Source organism: Bubalus kerabau, chromosome 7 (genome assembly GCF_029407905.1).
Source record: "Bubalus kerabau isolate K-KA32 ecotype Philippines breed swamp buffalo chromosome 7, PCC_UOA_SB_1v2, whole genome shotgun sequence".
In the NCBI taxonomy this organism is placed as follows: Eukaryota; Metazoa; Chordata; class Mammalia; order Artiodactyla; family Bovidae; genus Bubalus; species Bubalus kerabau.
The window spans coordinates 29,901,354-29,921,135 of NC_073630.1; the positions used below are offsets into that span (position 1 = coordinate 29,901,354).

The 19,782-nt window shown below is 39.9% G+C and overlaps 1 protein-coding gene across 1 annotated transcript in view; it reads right to left on the minus strand.

Moving 5' to 3' along the window:
• The window catches only part of COL25A1 (collagen type XXV alpha 1 chain), a 494,071-nt gene that overhangs the window by 84,043 nt on the left and 390,246 nt on the right, over positions 1-19,782 (minus strand). The window lies entirely within an intron of this gene.

Below are 19,782 nucleotides of genomic sequence, written 5' to 3' on the forward strand. Positions count from 1 at the left end.
CTGCCAGAGAACAATACAAACTTTGTTTAGACTTTCAAAGAATAACTATGGTAGCCAGAATTATTTTTTTTTTAATGGTTAAGCCCCTGGAACCAGACGAAATACATGCTGAGATTTTGAAGCACGGGAGACAAATGCTGCTTAGGTATCTGCATAACATCCTTCTTAAAATATGAACATCGAGGGACTAAAACTTGATCCTTTTCTTCCTTTGATTTTATGTTTTGTTAAAATAATCTTTTAACGTAAAAGGAAGCAAAACATTGCATCCATAATCCCATCACTCTATAACTGTTTTCATTTTGTCCTGTTTCCTTCTAGTCTCTTAAATTTATGCTTACATATTTCAAGCAATTGTAAACTTATTACATAGTTTGACGTACTGATTTTTTATTATTTTATACTGCATGTTTGGTTTTACACAGTATTTGTGTCTTATAAATAGTTTATCATCTATCAAAGTCAGGTCTGATCATTTGTTTAATCTGCCCCAAATTGTTGAATACTTACATTGTTTCCAATCTTTGCTATTAAAGATAAATTAAACATCTATGTAAATATTTCTAAGTTGCTTTCCAAACAGGATCTGAGCTTTATCTGCTTTTCCAGGCACCCACTCTGTTACTTTTTCCCAACTTCATCAGCATTGTATATCATAAGCTTAATTACTTTTGTGGCTATTTTAATGAGTACAAATAAGAACTTCCTAAAGTTCAGTTCTACATTTATCCCTTGTAAGGTTAAATAGGTATCCAGCAAGATTTTAAAGCTAAAAAGTGAATAAGGCTGTTTCCTGAATGAAGCAAGGCAAGATAAAAAGAAGGAAAAGTGGCTCATAGCATTTTACCTTTCTAAAAAGTTATAATAAGAAAAATACACTCAAATTCAGATTAGGAGGTTATGAAACATTCTACTATTGTTCAAATTTAGTTTCCCAGGTTATGGTAAAGTAATGTTACAGATGAAACATTGTACAACTTTGAGTACCAAGGCCAAGCAGTGGGATTCTGGAAGACATTAATTCTTTCAATTAACATTTAGTGAAGATTTACTACATGTTTTACTCTGAGCAGTGTTTCCTGGGATATAAAGACGAAATAGACATGACAAGTGCCTGTGCCCAGAGAACTTATTTTTGAGTGAGAAAAGAGATATCTACATAAATAACTTAAAAGGATATCTAATTGAGATGGAACTTTTTTCTTTGAGCAAAATGTTCTTCATAAAGAGGCATAATAAATAGAAATCAAAGGAGAGTCTTAATGAAGAATAAAGCATACATCATATAGTGTATTAGTATTTTCTAACATATGAGGACAGAATATTATTAATCTCATGCTGCTGCTGCTGCTGCTGCTAAGTCGCTTCAGTCGTGTGCGACTCTGTGCGACACCATAGACGGCAGCCCACCAGGCTCCCCCGTCCCTGGGATTCTCCAGGCAAGAACACTGGAGTGGGTTGCCATTTCCTTCTCCAATGCATGAAAGTGAAAAGTGAAAGTGAAGTCATTCAGTCGTGTCCGACTCTTCACGACCCCATGGACTGCAGCCCACCAGGCTTGTCCATCCATGGGATTTTCCAGGCAAGAGTACTGGAGTGGGGTGCCATTGCCTTCTCCGTATTAATCTCATGAGGCTTCCTCAAATAGTTACAGCTACATTACTTTATTGTTGTACATAATACAGTATAAAAAGTACATATACAGAGAAATATATCAGAAAAGTATAGACCAAAAAAAGAGGAATTAAGTTTTATGTGTATGTGTGTGTGTGCATGTAGAGAAATAGTCTCGTGTTTATTGGATATTTTATTCATCTGTTTCTGAATGCATCTCATATTCACAAGTACTAGGGACATTATAAAGATAGTAATAAACAAAAATAGCAGCCAACATCTTAACTACAGGTAGATTGATGGATTTTTCTTTATTATACTTTAAATTCCCAGTGTATTACTCTCAAATGACAATTTGTGCATTTAAGCTATAAATAAGTTGAACTGACTTTTGAGAAGGATGACACTACTTTCTTTCTTTTTAAACCAGACAGTCACTCAAGGCTTTTACAATTATTTCAGGTACAGCTATTCAGGGGCGATTTGAAAGAATACTTAAAGGTAGAAAGGAATGTAGTTTCCTTACAAAACTGAGTGCTAAAGAGAAACAGGTCATTTCGTAGTAATACTGCTCCCTGTCACTTCAATCACAATGGGAATTTAAAATGAGTTATTGCTTAAAAATTTTAGCATGGTATAATTTTACATTCACCTTGTCAATATTATTTGTTTCCTTTAAGTACTACATTTTCAGAAAGAACTCATCTAAACAGAAGATGAAAATAATTGCAATTGCCCCCCTTATCCTTAGGTTCGTTTTCTTTAGTTTCAATTGTTTAGTCACTAAGTCGTGTCCAACTCTTTGCGACCCCATGGACGGTAGCCTTCCAGGCTCCTCTGCCCATGGGATTTTCCAAGCAGGAATATTGGAATGGATTGTCATTTCCTTCTTCAGGGCATCTTCCTGACCCAGGGATTGAACCAACATTTCTTATGTCACCTGCATTGGCAGGTGGGTTCTTTACCACTGAGCTACCCAAGGTTTTAGTTATCCATGGTCAACTAAGGTCTGAAAATATCAAAAGGAAAATTCTAGAAACAAACAGTTCTAAACTGGGTGCTGTTTTGAGTAGCATGCTAAAATCAATGTCATCCTGCTCCATCCCACCCAGGACATCAATTATCCCTTTGTCCAGCATATCCCGCCAGCTAGTCACTTCGTAGCCAGGCTACATTATCAGATCGACTGTCTGAGCATCACAGTGCTTGTGCTCGAGTAATCCTTACTTTACTTAATATTCGCTCAGCCATGCCCAACTCTTTGCAACCCCATGGACTGTAGCCTGCCAGGTTCCTCTGTCTATAGAATTTGCCAGGCAAGAATTCTGGAGTGGGTAGCCATCCCCTTCTCCAGATGATCTTCCTGACCCAGGGATTGATCCTCGGTTTCCCACATTGCAGGTAGATTTTTACCGTCTGAACCACCAGGGAAGCCCATTCTACTTAATAATGGCCACAAATGTGAGCAGTTCAGATAGTCTCTTATTGTACCTAATTTCTACATTAAACTTCATCATAGGCATGCACATATAGGAAAAAAACAAGTATACCTTAGTACTCTCCTCCGTTTCAGGCATCCACTATGGGTCTTGGAACATACTCCTTGCAGATAAGAAGGCGGGGCTGCTGCCCAGAACATGCACCAGCAGCAAATGAAGTGAGTGATATTGAGCAAAACATGGTCAGTCTTAAGGCTGTTCTCCTACCTCTGGAGTTGGTATGGTTGGTGCATATGTGTCATAAAGACTACAAATGGGCAGCATTGGTCACTGATACCTCTCTAAAACACTGGATGGACTGGGTCTTTCCTCCTGACAGTGACACTTCACAGAAGGATCTCAGTGGCCGCTGGTGTTTCCTGTCCTGCAGGCAGTCATGGTGGGCAGGGGGGCAACCTTTTGTGAGGCTTCAGGGCTTGAGAAGCTTTGGCAGCTATTAGGTAGATAACCCTTGGTAGAGGAGGATTCTCTGAAGGCAGTGAAGTGCCCATGGGGACTTCCAGCTAGAACTATCCAAGAAAAAGTCAGGAAAATGGGGTTTATGTTCTCCATTCCTGTTTATTCTCTTTCTCTAGAGGCTTTCCTGATGGTTCAGCAGTAAAGAATCCACCTGCAATGCAAGAGATGCAGGAGATGTGGGTTGATCCTTGGGTTGGAAAGAGTCCCTTGGGGGGGAAATGGCAACCCACTTCAGTATTCTTGCTAGGAAAAAATCCCATGGATGGGGAGCTGGGCGGGCATGGAGTTGCAGAGTTGGGCATGACTAAGCAGGCAAGCAATTCAGTGTAGTTTAGTCTCCCATACTAGTCCCTAATGCAAGTGAGGATGAACACAAACTCAGGTGAACACAAGAGGTAGAAAATGACCAACATATTTGACCTTGAAATTTCTAGAATGTATCATTTTACCATACACAAATAAAAAGAATAAGACTCCTATCCCTAACTTTAACGTGTCACTCATGGTCATGTATGGATGTGAGAGTTGGACTGTGAAGAAGGCTGAGCACCAAAGAATTGATGCTTTTGAACAGTGGTGTTGGAGAAGACTCTTGAGAGTCCCTTGGACTGCAAGGAGATCCAACCAGTCCATTCTAAAGGAGATCAGTCCTAGGTGTTCTTTGGAAGGAATGATGCTAAAGCTGAAACTCCAATACTTTGGCCACCTCATGCAAAGAGTTGACTCATTGGAAAAGACCCTGATGCTGGGAGGGATTGGGGGCAGGAGAAGGGGACGACAGAGGATGAGATGGCTGGATGGCATCACTGACTCGATGGACGTGAGTCTGAGTGAACTCCGGGAGTTGGTGATGGACAGGGAGGCCTGGCGTGCTGCGATTCATGGGGTCGCAAAGAGTCGGACACGACTGAGCAGTCTGAGCAGCAGACTGAACTGAACTGAACTGAAATAAATTCTTTTTAGACACTTTAAAAAATGCGGCTAATAGAAAGTTCATATTTACATTTATGGCTTGTTTTTGGAGCTCGTTTTATGTTTCTATCAAACAGCATTGGTTCAAACTATAAAATTTTGTAATTATTATAAGGCATGATAAACAAAATGCCTTTAGAAGCAGAGGATGAGCACATCAGTATTCAAGCAAGTCAACGTACAGTGAGACTTCAGAATGGAGATGCCCACTGTGGTGTTAAAATCGATCACCGGACTCTGCCAAGTTTTGCCAAGACTTTGCCAAGGTGGAAAGCAGAGGGCAGATCTGAAGCAGAGGCTGCTGAAGGGCTGGGGGAGCCACAGTCAGGGTGGGGCTAGAGGCTGACTCTAGCAATCTCCTAACCCATCTCCTTGCCACCCACCCAACTCCAGCAGTCTCCGAAAAACAAGGCAAGCTTATAAATTCCTTCCCTTCGTTCTCGCCAAGGCTGTTCCATCGCACTGAGTGAGGGTCCCAGCCAAGGTCTGGCTTTGCTGTTTCTCTGATCTCCCTTTCTACCACTCCAGCCACACTGAACTCTTTGTTCTCAGATACTAAGCAGGAGCCACCAGGGTCTTTGCATTTGGGCTTCTCTCCTGTGGACCATCTTCCCTCTGATATCCAGGGATTGAGTCTCACCTTCTTACCCTTGGCACAACTGTCCCCTTATTACAGGGGCTGTCCAGAATTCCACCCTCCCTGCCACCACTCCCAGTGTCCACCTATATCTGACTTTGCTTCCTCTACTGCACTAATTACCACCTAAGATAAATTTTTTTCTTTTCTGTTTCCCCTACTAGGATTGCCATATTTGGGAAATAAAAATATAAGAAACCCAGTTAAATGTTGATTCTGGATAAACAACAAAGAGAAGAATTTTTAATTAAATGTATCCTAAATATCAAATAGACATAGCACATGAAAAATGATGGGCTGTTTGTTTATCTGAAATTCAAATTTGATCAGGCATTTTATATTTTACCTGGTGCCCCGATTTCCCACCCCCTCTCCACCACCAGAATATGAACTTGGTTTCTCTTGTTTACTCCTCTTTCCACATTGCCTTGGAACTGTACCTTACGCATAATAATTGTTCAGTACATCTACATTGGAGGAATGAATGAATGAATACAGGAGACGCAAATAATATACATTAAGTCGATATGGAAATGTGAAGCCCGTACAGGCCTGGTGAGAGCTAGAGACAGCAAGTCTTCTCTGCTGGGAAACTGGAAAAGACCAACAACTCTGGTGCAAGAGACAGCTCTTTGTCTCAGCTTTGGCAAAAGAGAGACGAGAAAAGAGACGGGGACCCAGGAAGAAGATGGGAGAGACACTGACCCAGCAGTTACACATCCACGTTCCGCAGGTCAGTCTAAAATAAAGTTGAAAAATAGAGGGACAGCCTGGGGTCAGTGAAGGGTGGGAGGAGTCCCCTGAGAGGCAGGATGCTGAGAATGAGCAGAACGTCCACAGCCACCAAGGAGAAGCACTGAGCCAGGACTCTGTCGGGGGAGAGTGGCTGCCTGGGGGACGGGAGCCTCCAACAGTTGTGCCTGTGAGTACGGGGACCCAGTCTTTATAAACGTTTCCACCTATTCGGTTATCGGCCCTCTTCCATCTGCTCCTCCCCTCACCCTGTGTGCCTCAGTGAAGGGGGAATAGCAGCTGGGACAATGCCAGCTGTGTATTTATCATGTCATCTCAAGTTCTTCCAAGACCCTTTCAGAACCTACGTGTGTCATCATTTACCTTACAGACTCACTCTAACATCTGCATTTCCCTAAGCAGAAGCACTCACAGAATAGGCAACATATACATATATGGTGGTGGTTTAGTTGCTCAGTCCTGTCTGACTCTTTGCAACCCCATGGACTGTAGCCCACCAAGCTCCTCTGTCCATGGGATTCTCCAGGCAAGAATACTGGAGTGGGTTGCCATTTCCTTCTCCAGGGGATCTTCCTGATCCAGGAATTGAACCCGGTCTCCTGCATTGCAGGTGGATTCTTTACCAACTGAGCCACCAGGGAAGCACATTCTGTCAAATGTTTTTTATGCATAAATTGATATGATCATATGGTTTTTCTTTTTTAATCTGCTGATGTGGAAAATTGCATTGATTGATTCTCAAATACTAAACCAACCCTGAATTCCTGGTATAAATGCCATCTGGTCATGATAAGCTACTGTTTTTACATAAAATTGTTGCTAGGTATTCACAGGGGATTGATTCCAGGACTCCCAGGGATACGAAAATCCAGAGATGCTCAAGTTCCACGTAGTCAGTCCTCTGTATCTGAGGGGTCCACATTGGCAGAGTTAACCAACTGCACATCAAAAACTATTATTAGATTTGATTTACTAACATTTTGCTTAGAAATTTTGCATTTATGATCATGAGAAGCTCAGTGCTTCTCATCAAATTTTGCATTATGATCATAGTATTTTTGAGGGGAGGGGCGGGTAATGTCTTGTCTACTTTTGAAATAATAACACTGCTGACCTCACATAGAAATGCTGCCAAAAAAAATTTTGCCATCCAGAGGGATGGTGTGGGGAGGGAGGAGGGAGGAGGGTTCAGGATGGGGAACACATGTATACCTGTGGCGGATTCATTTTGATATTTGGCAAAACTAATACAATTATGTAAAGTTTAAAAATAAAATAAAATTAAAAAAAAATTTTTTTGCCTATAAGATGATTATCACTAGTTGAGTTTATGCTAGGTTGTTTTATTCTTGTCTGACTCTTTGCAACCCTATGAACTGTAGCCCTCCAGGCTCCTCTGTCCATAGGATTCTCCAGGCATGAATACTGGATTGGGTTGCCATGTCTTCCTCCAAGGGATTTTCCCGACCTGGGGATTGAACCCACATCTCTTATGTGTCCTGCATTGGCAGGTGGGTTCTTTTCCACTAGCACCACCTATTAATTTCAGACAAAGTAGATTTCAAAGCAAAGAACATTACCAGGAATATGGAAGATCATTTCAATGGGGTCAATTCATCAAGAGGGCATAGAAATCCTAAATTTTGATGTACCTAATAATACAGCTTCAAAATATGTAAACAAAAACTGATAGAACTGCAAAGAGAAACAGACAAATCCATGATTATGGTTGGAGTTTTCAATACCCCTCACTCAGTAATTAATAGAGCAAGTTAAATATAAAATCAATAGGAATTAGTCAACTTGAACAATATTATCATTGATAATATGGGGATCTTATTTCTTATTATCTTATATGGGGGATCTTATTTCTCTGACCATGGATCAAACCCATGCCCCCTGCAGAGGAAGCACAGAATCTTAACCACTGGACTTCCGGGGAAGTCCCAGGGGCAATGTTTTAGTCAAAAGCAGCCAAGCAAGCCATTCTTGATAGATGAAGAAACACACTCAGAGAGGGAAAGTACCTTTTTCAGAAACAAAAAGCTGCAAAGAGGCAGATGTGAGATTAGAACCCAGGTCTTCCAATTCCCTTCTATTTGAATTTGTGTTCTAAGGAATTTGTGTTCCCTCTATTTGAATAAATTTTGGTTTCTTTGTCTTTCATTTTTGCATAAATAAGAAAGCAGCTTATTAGGAAGGCCTCCATCTAATTTAAGTTTTCTATTCTGGTCTGGGAACACAGAGCAAATAGGTTTAAAGGATTAAGATTTAGTTGTTCTTTTATTAGTAGCAGTTGTTGTTTTCTTGGACTAAAGATGTCAGTGGTGGCTCTGTGTTCCTCCAACATCTGATTAAACTTGCTTCAAGTCCCAATTTCACCCAGTATGGAAGCCCAGGACCTGCTCTGGGGTCCTGTGCTCAAGTTCTTGCATCTGTATGTCTTCTCTGTTTTGCTGCAGGCCAGTGATTCTTCACCAGCTGCCCAGGAAATTCACTCTTCTCAGGCCTTTTGTGAGCTCAGGGTTGAGCACCTGGTGCTCCTGAAAGGTGTGTCATCACAGAGCACTCAGACTTTGCTCATCTCACCGCCTTCCCCTCTCTTCCGCTCCCACCTCACCTTCCTCCTTCCTTCTTCCCACCTTCCTCAGCCACACTGGGAATTCAGCTTCACGCCCTCTGCTGCTGCTGCTGCTGCTAAGTTACTTCAGTCGTGTCCGACTCTGTGTGACCCCATAGACAGCAGCCCACCAGGCTCCCCCGTCCCTGGGGTTCTCCAGGCAAGAACACTGGAGTGGGTTGCCATTTCCTTCTCCAATGCATGAAAGTGAAAAGTGAAAGTGAAGTCGCTCAGTCATGTCCACTCCCAGCGACCCTATGGACTGCAGCCCACCAGGCTCCTCCGTCTGTGGGATTTTCCAGACAAGAGTACTAATGTGGAGCAATTCAGGAGTTTGTAGCTCCTACTTGCATACTCAGTGCCTAATGCTTCTTTTGTTTGTTTCCTGGAGGCAGAGGCTTTGTTACTCATGGAAGAGAAACAGAAAACTCTGACCAGTTGGGTTTGGTCGTACATCAGAGAACTGACATCCCTGTAGGGGAGTGCTGTCTTATTTATCCAATCAGCAAACTCCCTCCCTAAAATGAAAATCTCTTTGTCCTCCTTGGTAATATGAATAACAGTAGAAAAGTAGATGGTTCTATCAGTCAGAAACAATGAAAATATCTTATTTCAGATAATCTACTGAAATGGGTTTAACTGCTTAACATAATACTTAAGCTAAACCTAATAACCAAACATTCATTATACTTTTAAAAAAGTACAAATATCTAAAAATGTAAATGAGAAAACTTGATAGTTGTCTTATTGTCAATACTACTACAGTAAGGAGAAGGCAATGGCACCCCACTCCAGTACTTTTACCTAGAAAATCCCATGGACGGAGGAGCCTGGTGGGCTGCAGTCCATGGGGTCGCTAGAGTCAAGACACGACTGAGCGACTTCACTTTCACTTTTCACTTTCATGCATTGGAGAAGGAAATGGCAACCCACTCCAGTGTTCTTGCCTGGAGAATCCCAGGGATGGGGAAGCCTGGTGGGCTGCACAGAGGTGTCCACACACGACTCCAAAGGCCCTTCCTGAAGAATAAGAGAACTGGAAGAGATCCGGGAGGGAGACATTAGCAGGGGTTGCACAGGGTCTATGGGGTCGCACAGAGTCAGACACGACTGAAGCGACTTAGCAGCAGCAGCAAGGACTATTTCAGAAGTAAGTTCGTGGTTAACACTTTTTAATCGAGTTTTTGTACTGCTAATGCAGACAGAAATGAACAAAATATAATTTGAACAAAGAAATTCAAATGCAAAGATACAGCTAAGAATTTAGGGGTCACAGAAAACAGTTAAATGGAGTTTATTTGGGTGAAATTTACACAAATGAGAAGAATGATCTGCCTTGAGCATACCCCTGAAAGGTCTAGGGAGAAGTACACACAGATGACACCCCCCATCCCAATCCCGCCTGCTAATGTCTCCCTTCTATCTCTTCCAGTTCTCTTATTCTTCAGGAAGGGCCTTGGGAGTCGCGTGTGGACACCGCAGCCTGCAAGCTCTGCCCACAGCTCCCTACCTTAGCTGCTCCAAGCCACTCACAAGTAAATGGGTGCACATGCCAGCTGGTGGTTCACCCTTGGGAAAATGGACCTGAGGAAGAGGCCACTACAGACAATGGAAGCAGACTCAGCACAGCTAGGGCAGGAATTCTTGGGTCCTGGGTACCTGGGCTGTGATCTCCAAGTGGGCAGCTGAGCTCTGAGATGGCTTGTCTCCTAGGCCCTATGGACTCCTTACTCTGGGGTGGGGGATACACCATTAGAGGGACAAAGAGGAGCAGAGGAACACTGCCTGGGTCTAGGGAAAACACTGTCTAGTATTCCCTCTTAAATAACTTATAAAAGGTGCGAAAGTTGCCAAAACCCAGCCAGGGAGCATGATGTCACAGTGTGGGGTGGGCTTCTCTTTTCTGTGTATCAGAGAAATTATTCTCTGTGAGCACTCTTATGGAGAAAAACAGATTAAGAACAAAGGCTTATGTTTCAGGAAGACAAAATATCAAAATGGATGAAGGGGGTACGTGATGCAGAGGAGTTTGTTAGGACTGGGATAAGTCAGAAACAACACACTTGCTCAGCTCCGGTGTCTTACACGAATCTCTCCTAAATTAGATAATTAGTGTTTACTGCAACTTTCCACATGACTGGGGTTGCTAGAAAAGGAACCACAGTGGTAACAGCTAATTAGCATCTGGCATTCCCCTTGCTGGGAAATGAGGAAAAGGAGGGGACCTATGTGTATCCAATAACAAGGAAACTCAAAAGCAGTGTTGGATGTTTGGGGAAAGACACTCACTCTGGATGTAGATAGGAAAGAATGAAGCCCCAGGCATGATCAGCAGCTACCTCAGAACCAGGAGAGAGGGAATTAGGCTGACAGCAGCAACATGAAAGACAGACGATGAAATGGAAGAAATGGGCTCTTAGTGACGAAGCTTAGGTGTCAAGGCTGCAGGCTGTGTTAGTGCTGGATTTCCACGTTGTGAACTGAACGTCGCTCAGTCGTGTCCGACTCTTTGCAACCCCATGGACTATACAGTCCATAGAATTCTCCAGGCCAGAATACTGGAGTGGGTAGCCTTTTCCTTCTCCAGGGGATCTTCCTGACCCAGGAATTGAACCGGGGTCTCCTGCATTTCAGGCGGATTCGTTACCAACTAAGCTATGAGGGAAGCCCTGGAATTCCACGTTACAGACCAATAAATACCTTTATTTAAAAAATTGGCTCTGTTAAGTATTCTGTGACTTGCAATATAACATGGCTTTGATAATATACCCACTTTTAAAGTTCAAAATCCCAGCTAATTTCTTTTTTCCTAAGTACAATTCCTAATAGTAAGTCGATGTATTACTCTTTTCACTTGGGAAAAGATGTGCCTAATTATTCATGGAAATGGTAAATGGTTATGTCTAATGGGAAAAATTGGACATAGTTTTCAAAAAAGATCAGTGAAGAATAGTAGAAAGAGACAATGGCTCTTACAAACATTCATTTACATACTCTGGAGGTTTCTGAGTCATGGAGTTCCTAATGCTCCCATATCAAAGTGGAAAATAGTGTTTCCTTATTTAATAGTGTTTTAAATTAAACAGTTACATTCATTACTTCCTTTATTTTGTCCAATTAAACTCTGCAGTAAACATGGCAATCCTCATTTGACAAATGAGGAAACTAAATTCAGAGAAGGAAAGTAACTTGTCTAAGACCATGCAAATACTGAACGACAGACCTGGGATTCCCTGAATTTAAAATCCATATTCTTGACAGTTGTAGCAGACTGACTGAAGTTGAAATCTACTACAAACACCTTGGTGACCATAGGCAAAATATCCTTTCTGTGCCTTGGTTTCCTCATTAATGCAGTGGAGATAATAATAGTATCCACTTCACAGCACTGCTGTGAGGAATAAGTGGGGTAAACTTAGGAAGCGCTTGACAGTCAATGCTGAATACATGTTAGTAAATATTACACACTGCTCTCTTCTATTGTCTGTGTTAGGCAGAGAAGACACAGCTGGTCGAGAAGGAAATTTGATCTCTCCTAAATTAACCCCACTGATGCTGTTTCATGGTTCCTCTGTGGCTCAGATGACAAAGAATCTGCCTGCAATGTGGGAGACCCAGATTCGAGCCCTAGGTCAGGAAGATTACCTGGAGAAGGGAAAAGCAACCCCCTCCAAGTATTCTTGTGTGGAGAATCCCATGGACAGAGAAGCCTGGTGGTTGCAGAGTCAGACACAGCTGAGCCACTAACACACACATATACACATGCTGTTTCACAGTTGGATAATGGTTCCTATCCCCTTGGCAATGTCACCTGGTATGGAACAGGTGTGGGTGCGTGTGTTTGTGTGTGTGCGCGTGTGTGCTCAGTCGTGTCCGACTCTTTGCAACCCTATGGACTATAGCTCACCAGGCTCCTCTGTCCATGGGATTCTCCAGGCAAGAATAGTGGAGTGGGTTGCCACTTCCTCCTGCAGGGATCTTCCCCACCCAGGGAACAAACTCACATCTCAGTGTCTCCTGCACTGGCAGGCAGATTCTTTACCACTGAGCCACCTGGGAACTGGGTAAAAATTAAGCCACTATAATTGTCAAAATAAGTTATTTCATTGAAGCCTTATTTTTAATGCAAATCTCAAAATCAAGAGTGTCATTCAGAGATCAGATATAATGATAAAAGAACAGGCTTTGTGATTTATATCAACTAACTATTTTAGTGATAAGAAATTTGCACAAAAAAAAAAGAGTAGTCTAGGTCCTATAGTGGTTAATAATATGGTGTTTTAGAAACAAAATTCTAAGACCAAGGTTGTCTAACTTGATCTGGAAATACTGCAATGTGGTGATATTTTCCCTTCCCTTTGCCAACTGCTGTTCACTATTTAAGCTGCACCTAAAGTCGCAAGGAAATCCAACCAGTCCATTCTGAAGGAGATCAGCCCTGGGTGTTCTTTGGAAGGAACGATGCTAAAGCTGAAACTCCAGTACTTTGGCCACCTCATGTGAAGAGTTGACTCATTGGAAAAGACTCTGATGCTGGGAAGGATTGGGGGCAGGAGGAAAAGGGGATGACAGAGGATGAGATGGCTGGATGGCATCACCGACTCGATCGATGTGAGTTTGAGTGAACTCCGGGAGTTGGTGATGGACAGGGAGGCCTGGCGTGCTGCAGTTCATGGGGTTGCAAAGAGTCGGACACAACTGAGCGACTGAACTGACTGCCTGACTGAAAGTCACCTATTCAGGGAAGCATTCCTTGCCTTTTTGCACCAGGACAGACTGCCCTGTGCTTCTCTGCTGTAGTGCTTAACAGTATTGCCATTTAACAGATTTTTAGTGTACCTGTTTATATCATGTCTCTATCCCTTTATTGGCTGAAATTCCATGAGGGCAGAGACCACTTTAATGTCAGTGCTCAGATGTGCCTTGCACTTACTAGTAAGGACTGAAAAAAGATTTGTTGAATGAAAGATTGAAGAAACTGGCAAATAATCAACGAATACATTTAACATAAGTTCCCTGCCCCCGCCCCAAATCACTATGTTATATATGTAGTTTAATTTGATTTAGTAAATAATATTTTGGTGATCCTATCTATAAAATATAGTGCCTTTTCAATTAAAATGGAATATAAGTGGACTTGAAGTCATAATTCAGTCAAAGATATTTGCCTTCTTGTTGCTTTGTTTTGCAACATCCTGTGATCAGGTTTCTTTGCTCTCATACCCAGTCCTATTGGATTTCCCCACCAATCCCATTTCCTCAATTATTTATTCTTACCTCTCCCAGTATCTTCATTTAGTAGGATGGTAATGAGTATTAAAATTTATAGCAATATGCCTAAATGAAGTCAAAGGAAAGTGTATTTTTTAAAAAATTACCATCATTTTTAAAATTTCAAGTCAGGAAGCATTACATTACTTCCTTCAACCAACTTTTTATTGCCTTCTAAAGGAACTTAAATTTAATTATATAAAGGATAGAAATATCTTTTGTTTCACTCAATAGGTAAAATTAAGTGAAAAGTTTCTTTAAGAGTAAGCTTATATATAAAATTGCCTCTGAGTATATGCATAGAACTCAGAGATGATGTGATTTTACTATATGAAATATTCTGTAGATGAATGGCCAACAGGCAGATGAAAAGATGCTCAACATCACTAATCATCAGGGAAATACAAATCAAAACCACAAGGAGATATCTCATGGTGCCTGTCAGAACAGCTATCGTCAAAAAGACACAAAATAACAAACGCTGGTGAGGATGTGGAGAAAAGGGAATCTTGTGCTCTGTTGGTGAGACTGTAAATTGGTATAGCTACTATGGAAAACAGGATGGAGGATCCTCAAAAATTTAAAAATAGAACTACCACATGATCTAGGAATTTCACTTCAGGGAATATATCCAAAGGAAATGAACATGCTAACTTAAAAAGACACCTACATCCCATGTTCACAGCAAAATTATTTACAGTAGCCAAAACATGGAGACAGCCCTAGGGTCCATCGACGATGAGTGGATAAAGAAGTGTATGCACAATGCAATACTATTTAGCCATAATAAACGAGGAAATCCTGCCATTTGTGACAACATGGATGAACCCTGAGGGCATTATGCTAAGTAAAATAAGTCAGACAGAGAAAGATTAAAATACTTTATGATCTCACCTTTATGTGGAATCTAAAACAACAACAACAACAACAACAACAACAAAAACCAAACTCATAGAAAGAGATAAGATCTGTAGTTCTCAGAGGTCGGGGTTGGAGGTTTTGGGGAAGGAAGAATTGAAGGAAGGTGACCCACCTGGGAAAGGTGACCTTCACCAAAGGTACAAACTTCCAATTTATAAGACACTGGAGATGTAAGGCACAAGACGATGCCTATAGTTACCACTGCTGTACGATGTATATGAAAGTTGTTAAGAGAGTAATCCTGAGTGCTCGCTATAGAGAGAAACATTTTTTTCCATTTCTTTTTATTGTATCTACATGAGATGATGGATGTTAGCTAAATTTATTGTGGTAATCATTTCATTATATATGGAAGTCAAACCTTTATGTTGTATATTTTATCTCAATAAAACTAGAAAAAAGAGAAATATCCTACAATAGGAAAGCAATGATGCTGCTTCAAGAAGAAAGAAAGCATCCTATTTTCATAGTTATCAGAGAAAACACAATCATGTATTATTAGAACTATAATGTACACAGTTACCAACTTTCAAAGATAGAAAAATTAATAAAAATAATTTAATTCTCTACTTTAACCAGCAAAGTAGTAAACTGCTGTAACACACTTTCCCCAAACTATTAATTAATCTCAAATAAAAAAATCAGTCACTTTATTTACACTATATATCTTTTCTTAAAGTGTAAAATTGGAAAGTTATAAATACATTTGGTAATAGATCACTGGGTAAATTTAAGCTAACTAGACAGGAAATAAACAGAACTATAATATATTCAAATCCTTCAGGAATTTAACTCAGACATTTTAATGATAAAGTCAAGGTTGCAAAAGAGAAGAGTTTTATTTAGTGGTTGCAGAAAATGAATCAGGAATAAAAAAGTATTGAGTTCATTGTATACAGCTTACTGTATAGACTTGAATAAACAGCTTGACCTTTGAAAGTCTGAGGGCTTCCATTTATCTGCTCTCTAGATATGCTTACAATAAAAATGCCATTAGAAGTACGCTGTGAGGATTAATGTCAGTGAAAAACTGTGAGACTCATGGATAAGAGATGAAAAGGAACTCTAAATACCATAGCCATAAACTAATTAAATTTTAATGTTACTTAAAAAAATCACATAGTTATCTGGGATAGATTCATGGATGATACATTAATATCAATATTTTATTTATATTGTATTTGAAGTTTTAGATATAATAAACCCTAGCAAGCATTTGAAAAATACATGAAACAAGATCATCCGATACTTATCTTTTGCTTTGGAAACAATCCGTGTGATTCTGGGTCCTCAGAAAAATTCTAGCCTGCTTAGACAAAATAATTTGTTCTTAATCCTGAAACTCTAATGTTAATTTTATGGTAACAGAGATAAGGATGTGAACTAAGGGTTGCACAAAGTAGACCTGTAATGTCCCCTCATTATCCCTAGCCCTCTTCTCCTATGGCATTTGCACAGTGCTGGGCACCGCTTGCTATTCAAATACATTGTTATTATGATGATTTATTCCTAATGCAAAAATGTGGAAACAGTAGAAAAATTCAGGGTTCTAATAACATGTTAAGAGTGGAGATGTTTAAAGTTCTGAGATACACATATATATATGTATATACATACAAAAAATTACAGCCAGCCATTTATTGTGTTGAGCATTATTTAGTCTAAAAATTTTTTTATCACAAAATTATTCTGAAGCCCACTTTCCATAATATCTCAGAAGCAGAGTTTAATTGACAAACATTCAGTTATATGGGCTTCCCAGGTGACAGAGTGGTAAAGAATCTGTCTGCCAATGCTGGAGATGCAAGAGATGCAGGTTCAATCCCTGGGTCTGGAAGATCCCCTGGAGTAGGAAATGGCAACCCACTGCAGTATTCTTGCCTGGAAAACTCATGGGCTGAGAGCCTGGTTGGGTTATAGTCTATGGGGTCACATAGAGTTGAGCACGATTGAGCATGTACACATGCTGATATGTATCTCTTCATGTATGTATTATGTGCCTGAGTGTCTGTGTGTGTGTGAGAGAGAGGGGGGGAATGAATCAAATAGGATAAATAAAATGTTTGTAATATCTTTGAACCAACAAGATCTATTTGTGAGAATTACAAAAGTTTCTGTGCTAAATAAATTAGCCAAAGGCAAAGAAGGCAACATTTATTTCTTTTTAGGTAAGACCTAGCATTAAGTTTTCCCTAATTGCTTTGGCTATGGGAAACAAGTTCAAATTATGGAAACAACTGCTTTTAGAATTGGGAACAGAGAATGGAAAAGAGACACCTGTGACTTTTTGTGGATGCACAGTATCTCTAAGAGACTTAGATATAAATTAGAACAGCCCCTTCCCTCACTCTACAATGAAGCCACCTTGAGCCCATACAGGAAGAAGTTTCAAAGGCGGCACATGAGCTGTAAGAGCACAGAGTGTCTGACTCCAGACAGCACTCCTTCAAGACCCCACACCGGTGAGTGAGGTTTCAAAGAGGTGTGAGAAATGTCTTTCTCTTTTCTAAGGTACTTGTATTCCTACTATTGGGAATGGGGTGCATTGCAACTGGAGACATAGCAGGTAGCACAGAAATATTTTACCTTCTTGTGTGAGTTTGCACCTTCATTTTCTTCCTGGCTTCTCATCCCGTTAGAGGGTAAGCCTAGGGCTCATTTGTTGCAATTCTTGAAGTGTTATACTATTAGTACTACAGATAGTTGATAATATTTATTGAGTACCTATTACATTATGTTCACTTTAGACATACTATCTCATTAATATTGCAAAGTCTATATTAATATTTTATGCTGGAGCCTTAGAAACATTAAGTAACTCACACAAAGGAGGACAAAGACTTGAAGCTTCCTCTCTCAGACTGCAGGGACCACAGACCACACTGTCTCCCACTTTTCACAGAAGGGTGTTTAGAAGCCCTTGATAGATTATAAGGCTGCTGCTGCTGCTGCTAGAAGGGGCTAGATTGGAGTTTAATGCCATGTTACTGCTTCTGTAAGTCTGTTTTCCTTATACGATCTGAAGAATTGGAGGACCATTGCAAAAATAAGAAATATTCAGATTAACAATCAAGTTGACCAAAACTGAAAGGAAAGTAATGTAAAAAAAAAAAAAAAAATCACCATCAAGTTACTGGCCAAAGTCAATCACCCCAATCTGAATGGATGGAAAATATTTTAGTGGAAGACAAGTAAAATATTTGCTTAATACAGTCATTTTCTTTCTCTCTTATAAAAGAGAAGTTTCTAAAAATTTTCTAGTTATTTGCCATGTTTCTGATAGCTTAGAAATAATATCCTTTCTTAACCAGTACTTGAAAATGATCCAAGCATCAAAAGTTCTTCTCTGGAAAAAAATGAAATAGTATTATGCAAAGAAGATATTTTCTCTAGACAGTTTAAACACATCAAGGTGCTTAAAAAATTATTAATGTGATTCTAGGCTCTCTTTCTAGAGAAATAAATTTTAGAGAACCAAGGCAAAGTTCATAGCTCTAAGTGTAAATTATTAATATTACTCTATTTTCAACTTTGTTTTTACTGTCTAAATGACCTGCTACTTCAGTGATGTGGACTTAGGTTTTTTTGTACTTTATTGTCCTAAGATGATATAGCAAATATTATAGGTGTTAGATAATGGCTATCATTAAAAGAAATTCTATAAACAAAGTTTTAGTTAAGTTATATGAATTAAAAACAAATCTTGAACTACATTTTGCTGATACCTTCATAAAAGTATGAAATCATTTAGCTTCCCTAGATTTTACAGAAAACCCTTAAAAATGCCACAAAGATGTATAACAAGACATAAAGCTGCAAATATTAACTATTTCCTTGAAATATAATTTAAACTTGGTGACTAGGACAAGAAAATGTCACATTCCTTTCTCTTGCTAAGGAAATTGCATACTTCCTTTGAAAAAAGAAAGAACACACAGTCTTCATAAGCATATATGTGACAGTTTTAAACTTGTGGACTTGTTTTGTTTCAGGGTAAAGTTTTCTATAAATTTTCATGATTATCTCAAAGATGAAACAAAGAAGTAAAAGCAAAACATTAACCTTACGTGTACAAATATTATAAACAACATTTACATTATATTTTGTCCTTTCTAAATATTATCCTCTTATGTAATTTTCAAATTCATCCTAGAATAAATATGCTCTCAAATTTTTACTTATGTTTCCCTCCATGATCTACAATATTCTAAATGGAATAGTAATCCTCTGTCTTTATCAGGATCTGGGAAGCAAACAGGTATGCATTTTACTAAGTGGAAAACGGCAGTGACACGGGCATTGAACTATTGATTAGTGCCCAGTGTTTGATTTATGGACCACAGGCTGCCGTAAGATTTGGTTAAGAACACTAACTTTACTTGGGAGTCAAGGAATTCTGGAAATAGAGAATCTTTTACAACAGAGGTCAATCAAATATCCAGGATTTCACTAAAATGAGCTGAAGAAAAAGTTTAATAGCAATATCAGACATGGATATAAGGGCTTTATGCCTATTTCCTCATTTAATCCTCACAGTAACCTTATGAGGTAGGAATTGCTTGTCTCCTTTTTAAAGATGAAGAAATTGAGGCCAGAGAATTCAAGGACTTTGTCAAAATTTACATTCTCTGAGCTGCAGATCCACATTCTTGGTCACTTCGTAGGTTTTAAATTCCCATCGTCTATATCTCATTGGAGAAAAAAGATGGACGAGCTAGAAGAGGTCAAGAGGAGGTCTATTCTGTCCCTAAGGGCTGGGCCCTTTATGATTTCAATTCAGAATGCCTGGATTTCAAGTCCTCCAGGAAGACAAGCTGGGTCACAGGATCTCAAAGGGCCAGCCCAGAAGCTCTGAGGGAGACAGGAAAGTCCCTGGCTCAGCTCCCCAGCCCCTGCCAGACTGGCCTGCAGCAACTGGTAATTGCTTTGTCCCACTGGCAAATATGTTGCAGGAAAAAATGCACACAGGCACACAGATATGTCTATGTAGAGCTGTGGGTTTTTTTTTTTTTAACTTTTTTTCCCCCTTCATTATT